The sequence below is a fragment of the Elephantulus edwardii genome, unplaced genomic scaffold (assembly GCF_000299155.1).
Source record: "Elephantulus edwardii isolate Elephantulus edwardi_28Jun2011 unplaced genomic scaffold, EleEdw1.0 scaffold00369, whole genome shotgun sequence".
Taxonomy (NCBI): domain Eukaryota; kingdom Metazoa; phylum Chordata; class Mammalia; order Macroscelidea; family Macroscelididae; genus Elephantulus; species Elephantulus edwardii.
Genome location: NW_006400119.1, coordinates 671,096 through 678,729, shown reverse-complemented (window position 1 = coordinate 678,729; position 7,634 = coordinate 671,096).

The following is a 7,634-nucleotide window of genomic DNA, read 5'->3' as shown; positions in this document are numbered from 1 at the left end:
AAGAATTAATGCTTTTGAGTTGTGGTGTTGGAGAAGGCACTGAATATCCAATGGATTGCCAAAAAGAAAAAACAAGTCTGCTTTGGAGAAATCGTGACCAGGGTAATCCTTGGAGGCAAGGGCGACGAAGTGTTCTCTCATCTACTTTGGGCATTTTGTTAGGCGGGGTCAAATGCTTAAAGAAAGGCATCATACTTGGAAAGGGGAAGGCTCAATGTAAGAGAGGAAGACCCTCAACAAGATGAATTGACACAGTCTAATAATAATGGACTCGGGCATATCAGAGGTAGTTAGGATGATATAAGGCAAGATTCAGATTCACTGTTCATAGGGTCACTGTGATTTGCAGTTGACTTGATGGCACATAACAACCGTTCCTGCTTCAGTGCTGCCTCCCTAGTTAGTCACTGTTCCCCTTTGGTGTACAGCCCTCACTAGGGGTCCTTTCTCCCTGGTATTCTCTCACTGGCTTCTGGTTGTACTATTTTCTTCTCCTGTCCTGTTCTCTCTTGGGTGATAAAGGCTCCTCACAGTTGTAGTCTATGGGTACCTCACCACTCTTTGTTTGACCCTATAATTCTGTTCACACCTCTGAACCAAAATAATCACTGCCATCAAGTCAGTTCTGCTCATAGCAGCCCTATGGACAGAGCAGAAATGCCCATAGGGTTTCCAAGACTGTAAATCTTTATAGAAATAGATTGCTTCATTTCCCTCCTGTAGAATGATCGGTGGGTTTGAACTGCCCACTTTCTGGTTAGACGCTGAATTCTAACTACTGCACCACTAGGGTTTATACACCTCTGAAAGCAATTCTTTTGTTGACATATTTCCACTGAATCATCTGACAGTGACTTTTATTTCTTCTGCGGATCCTGGTTGATACTGAATATATAGTTTTCTAACTTCAGTGTTTAGGAATGAGGAAACTTGGCTTTTCGTGCTGCAGCAGCTTTGGGGAACATCAAGGGAATGATGGGCTCTAGACTTGAGTCACCATCGCCATGCTGTCTGGTTTTGAGAGCTCACTAGACTAGTAACTGGTCTGTAAATAGCCCTGGTGAGTGGTCCCCTTTTTCTGCTGTCCTGTCGTTTTTCAGTATTGTTGGTATTGCTGCCAGAGAGCCTGTGGAAGCAAGTGCAGGGTTGATAGGAAAAAGAATCAGGATCAGGGAGTGGAAAGACCCTATGTCCCTGGAGAAGGGCTTCACACATGCGAATAAAGAATCAGCTAGAGAGAGGAACACCTTCAACAAGATGGGCTGAAACAATGGGCTTAAGCACAGCAGACAAGGGGAGGACGGCACAGGATCATGCAGTGTTTCGTTTGCTATGAGTTGGAGGTGACTTGTGGGCATCTAACAACAAATTGGATGTGCAAAGGCAGCAATAAGGGGCTCTAATTGTTGTTATGTGACCTTGAGTTTCCTGCGACCCATAGCACCCTGTGTACAAGCAGCTCTGAACACTTCTCTATCCTGAGCCAGTCTCATTAATTCCAACATACTCACCCCCATTACCCCAGTTACTGTATCAATCCTTCTCATCCGGAGTCTTCCTTTCCTATGTTGTCCCTCCACCCTTCCGAGCATGATGTCCTTCTCCAAGGACCAATCTCTTCTGGCCATGTGCCCAAAGTATGTGAGATGGAGGTTCAAAATCCTAGCCTCCAAGGAGAGACTTGGTTTCACTTTCTTTGTTTTCTTGGCAGTCCAGGGATCCTAGGGGGAACTACAATTGCTATGTGGTATTCAGGAGGGGCGCTCACAGCATTAGGTAGATTAACTAGTGTTTCCAGAACTTGGACAGTTAGTTCACGTGGGCTTCCAAAAGTGGTACATTTGCTTAGTCTACTGGCTTTATGTGTGTTTCAGAGAAATTTCAGTGGTTTATTGGAATAACTCATGCATGTACTCACATTGTTGTTGGAAGTGGTGATAATATTGATAAGATTTTAATAGAACATTAGTTTTAGCTTTATTTTTAAATAATGCTGGCAGTGGTGGGTGTCTGGTTGAATTTTAGTGCTAAATTTATGATTCTTGAAATATTAGAATACGTTTAGAGAAGAGAGTCAGCTTGGAGAAGACAGAGCTATTACACAGGAGAGAGGGATTGAGTGAGAGAAGTTCTGACAAAGTGAGACCAGACTCAGAGAGTACAACATCAGTCAAGCTAATATATGAGACATACATTAACACAGGGGCAATTCTGTGCTGTACTTCGGGTTATGTTTGTTCTAAGTGCCTCTTTTGTAACTGGGAAAATCAATACCATCTGTTATATTTGAATTGATATTTCTAGACATACATATATTCCGCTCCCCCCCCCCCAGTATGAAGTACTATATAAAATTTGACTTTCAAGATACACATGAGGTCGCTATGAGTTGAGACTGACTCCAGGGCAACCAGCTTGGTTTTATAGTCTACCACAAGGCAATATAACATCAATTCCTCAGCAATTATAGCAATTATCAGGATTGCAGGAGACTTGCAGGATACTGCTAGGATGATGTGAGCTTTGAAAGAAAGCTTCTTTTCCAGGAAGGTGTAAAGTGTTACTGATACAGTCTGGTTAGCACTTACAGAAAAGGCCATTTACACCACACTCTTAACACTTATCTTTATTATGAAAGTGGCTTCAAAGTAAAACGATCCTTATGATGATTGCTTCCAGAGATCAAGAATGAATAATCATATTTTCATATAAAAAATCAGCAAAATACAATCATAATACATAAAAGAATCCTAATTGGTACATCATTCCATTTCTGACAGAGATGCTCAAGCACTGAATTGTCTGAAGAAAACAAGATTTTGTCACCTAGCCTATTTCTCACTGCAAGTTAAAAACCCAAAAATCAAATCAAGAAACTAACCACCACCGGCTTCCATGAAGACAAATGGCTGCGGAAATAAATGACGATGTGGGCAAACAAAGGGGTGAAAATGAGCTTAAGGACTTTATGAAACACTCAGAAATCAAACCTGGAGAGCTTTCCACTTTAAAGTAATGAAGATCTATGTTAAAGTGCCCAACTATCACAATCGTCTTTGATACAGAGCTCTTTTTATTTTTACCATCTAATCTTTAAAAATCAGAATTTTTTTCAAAGGGTAGTTTTACAATTACAGGTTTGAAAAAAAAATACTGTATGTGAGAAAGAAAGGGAAATATTTCAATGAAGTCTGATTTTCTCGACTTAACATTGAAATGTTAGTAACAACTTTTGTCCCTGGTTTTCAGATCATGTAACTTATACTAAAGTAGGAGCCTAAGTTTGAAGGGAAACATATACAAACATGGTCACAATACTTTTTCCGAAGAATGCAACTAGTCAAAGAAGGGAGTGTGTTTACAGCTGATCCAGTGGCTACTGGGAACTCAGAACCAGAAAAATGATGCCATCTTGGCAGTCCTTTAATCAAGAGTTGCAGGAGGCTGGAATGAATGGGAACACATTGTGATAAACAACAGACATAGGGCTAGTATTTCACTCTCCTCACTTTCAGTGCTCTTCAGAATCCCTAGCTTTGTGGCGATTCCATCTACAGCAGCAGAGGCTTTTTGCCTTTCTCTGATCAGGTGAGATCTGAGCTTGTGGCCAACAGTGACGCTATCCTTCCAAAGCCTTTGGATTGAACTCAAGTTGGAAATCTCTGGACATGATTAAACATTCTCCTTTGGGTGTCTGTAGGTATTGTTAATAGTTTTGAATGATGTTTTGTAAGCTTGAATATAATTTGCAATTTTCTTCATAAAAAGCAGCATGAGGTATAATACCTCTGAACGTGTATTAGAATTCCAACAACCTGGAGAGGGCTGGAGAGAGTGCCCCCCTTAGAGGAGAGGAAAGGGCTAGGCCAGAGTAGATAAAAAAAAGGTCCTTTCTGGTCCAACTAAAATGTGGTCACAGTGAACCAGTACTAAACACTGTCTGGTTATTTGAGAAAGAAATTATTTCATTCCACCAAGAGAAATGTAAAAGAACTTGAGACTTTTTTTTTAAAGGTTCTGATTGCATGATTTTAAGAAATGTTTATAATTATTGAAAGTATCCCATCAATGAACAATATGCTTGACGACAAATGCAACGACTAGAGAGCTAGCTACAGTTTCTTTCCATACAAATTACTTAGAAACACAAAGTACTCTGCAATCATTTGCCTACTTGACTGATCAGATTTTATTTTTCTTATTTCAGTGTTAGAAACCTTGAAGTGTTTGTAACACTAATCTAAAAAGCAGGAACCAGTCAGAGACAAAGAAAAAAGGTAAGCTAATTAGGGTCCTAAGACCTCAAGTACCATATTGAACTTTTCCGGTCCAAACAGATTTCTTGAAGGACACACACGCAATGGTATCATTATACATACTGGTAAACAGAATCTTTTAACACCTTTGGAATTCCTCTGTATGCTTTTTGAGCTTCAAATTAAGAAAATGATTATTTCTGGATAGTTTATGTTCTTTAAATTAAGAAAATGATTCTGTATACTTTTCATGCTCTTCAAATTACGAGAAACACTCACATGTTTAGGCAGCTTTGGCATGAACATTTCTAAGAAGGGGCAAAAGCAACTACCAGTGAATGATCACGAAGAGATTGGGGACAACCATTGAGTGTCCACTATGCTCTCTGTGAAAAGCTCTGCCATGAAATCTAGTTTTCTTACTTTGAAATCTACAAAGTAGAAGATTTGGATCCTCTCTAAGATGAAAACTTTCAGTTTGTTCAATTTCTTGACTCCACCAAATATACAGATTAAAAAGTTTAGGAACAGAGCCTGACCTCATAAGCTTCACCTCACATTTTAGCTAAAGGGGACCTAATCTTATCTCACTGAAGAGTTTTTTCTCTTATCCAATTATGTGCTTCCTTTGGGCACCCACTTCTGCCTCATTTATCTTTGTCAGATGCCTGTTCATTATCAGATGGTACTTCAGGATACCATCTGTTGAGCAGACCAGTAAGAGGTGAATGTTAATAAAATCCTAGGTGAAGCAGCTATTATGCACATTTTAAAATCACACACTTTAATAATTCAAAATACTGATAGCTGCTCCCATTGTTACAATAGCCCCAGAAGTCAATCTGGAAATGGGAGCTTCATTTGGCCTATTTGCTAACCTCAAGTCCTCTATAACTGGGCCTCTGTCATAGTTCTACGGCTAAGAAACAAAGGATTCTACCACTCAGCTGTGTCAACAGCAGGAACTGACACAGAAGGGGAGAAGATTCAATTCAAAATGTAGATGATTTTTTTTAATGTAAATAATATGGACGAGCCAGTGGTAGTCTGGTTTTATCATGTTTTTGGATAAACATACAAACACGTACATAAGTTACACATCTTTATATCATTTATTGCCTCAAGGCCAACTTCTACTTGATTTTCTACTTTGTCTCTCACTAAGAGATCTAGAAAAGCTAGAACACTGGAGAATCACTTACCTAATACTCCTTCCCACCTACCTTTTTATATTCTGGGATGGTTTGACTGAGACAAGGAGGAAGGAGGTATTACCACAGGCTAACATAATTAGGGAGAAACACCACTCTTACAAAACTATAGCTGAATTTACAAACTCCGCTTCCAGTGTTGTGGCCTGGCACGGGTAGAACATAATTTGTCTCACATATTTTTTTTTCTTCTCCCAGCTTCATCAGGCCACAATGTGAAGTTAAGAGTTAGAAAAAGGCCTTCACACTTAATTTTGATCAGGCAGAATGAACTCTTTGTTCTGATATGTATAATGCAACAAAACCTATAGATACATAGATGACTGTGTTATCAGCAATGATCAGTAAGGCTATGAGTCTTCCCAGTCTTCCTTCTATGAGATTTCTGGAAAAACAAAGCACAACATCAAATACTGATTTGTCTTCAGTAAGGGCAGGTTCGGCTTACTTCATTGTACAATGCTCTGAATCTTTGTAAGTTGATCTACCTGAAATATTTTTTGTTGTTGTTGTTAAAGAGTGTCTTATGATCAAAGCTTGAATAGGTAATGGTTCTCCGAATCATTTTACCCACAGAGAGGACAAGTCACCAATATTTAAAGCAAGGTAGAAGCAAGCCACTCTTGGATTCCATCTTTCAGTTGATTAGAAACGTTACCTTTGCAACCATTTGTCAGTCACAACCTATTTGACATAGCCTTTTTTATATCTGATTTTTAGCAGATGGTCGTACAGCTAACAAGTACATTTGGTGGTTTATAATTGGTATTGGTATTACAAACCTGAATCATCTACAAATTCCATGTCTATTGCAAAATTCCTACTTTGTGAAAATCTGCAAGCAGAATTAGCAGCATCTTTCTTTAAACAAGCAAGATATCACATATCCTGGTGTTTCCAATTATTTGACTATGGACCATGCCAGAAGAACACTAGTTTGTAAATAGTTGGGGACAGATTTAATATCATAGTGAGAAGTGTGTGTGTGGGGGCATTCTATAAATATTAACTCACAGGTTGCAAATTCTGGGCACAAAAGTGTCATTTTATTTTTTCCAAGGCTGAACTGAGTTGAATGGAAGGTTTCTGAGGCTAGTGGCTGCAGGACAGTGCTTTGTTGGTGTCCTCACTCTGCCCTGCTCCATGCATTCATATTAATGCAATTTTACTTATAATTCCCCTTGAAAATGATAGTCTCTTTGAAATATGAACTAGGCATTTTAAGTATCTTTTTATTTTTTACTTATTAAAAGTGAGGAAAAAAGAGAAAATCTTTGGTTTATATGTTTGGTTTTCTTAGCTGTAACACTGCCAGGCTTTGGCAACACAATTCTTTAGTTATCTCTCTCAATACTGATATTACCAAGGTCCCATTGACTTTCAGGTGTTTTTCCTGAAAATAGTTCCATTTAGGGGAAAAAGGAATTCCTGTACTTGGAGTGTGACACTGCTGGTTTTCTAGGAATAGGGACGCTATTCTGATGCACAGCAATCGTCGAGGAGAACTGCCCTGTGGGGTTTCCAAGGTTCTAATCTTTATGGACGCAGATGGCCACATTTTCCCTCCCTCAGAGTGGCTGAGAGGTTTGAATCTTGTAAGCCAGCCCTTTGGTTAGCAGATGAGTGCTTTAACTATGGTGCTACCACAGGTCCTTAAGGGGAAACCCAAAGGCAGTCTTTCTCTTGTTGACTTGACTTTGCTCAGCAAAATAAAAACATTAAGAACAGAAACTAAAGAAGGTTCTTTCTTGAAAGCTAAACACAACAAAGTGTTTAATGGTGTGGGTGATCCTTGCCAACTCTTGATAATCTCTACTTTCTGTCCCAGATACAGTTAATTTCTTCTACAAATGCAATGGATTCTGGTAGCCTCGTCTGCAGGCAGTTGTGCCGGTAACTCAAAGGTGTGGTGCCTTGCTGCCTTCCAAATGCACCAGCAGCTCCTCAGAAGAAAGATGGGCAGTCTCCTTTCATGATATTTACAGTCTCCGAAAACCTACTGGAGGGTCAGTTATGAGCTGGTTCCAACTCAGTGGCTGTGTGGGAGGGAGAAGGACATGGCAGATAACTGCTAATTGCAAGGGTGGTGGTGAAACCCAGTAGAGATCCACTGGTCTCTTTATGTTATTCTCAGTTCACAGGGACAAATGACCAACATTAGAGCGTA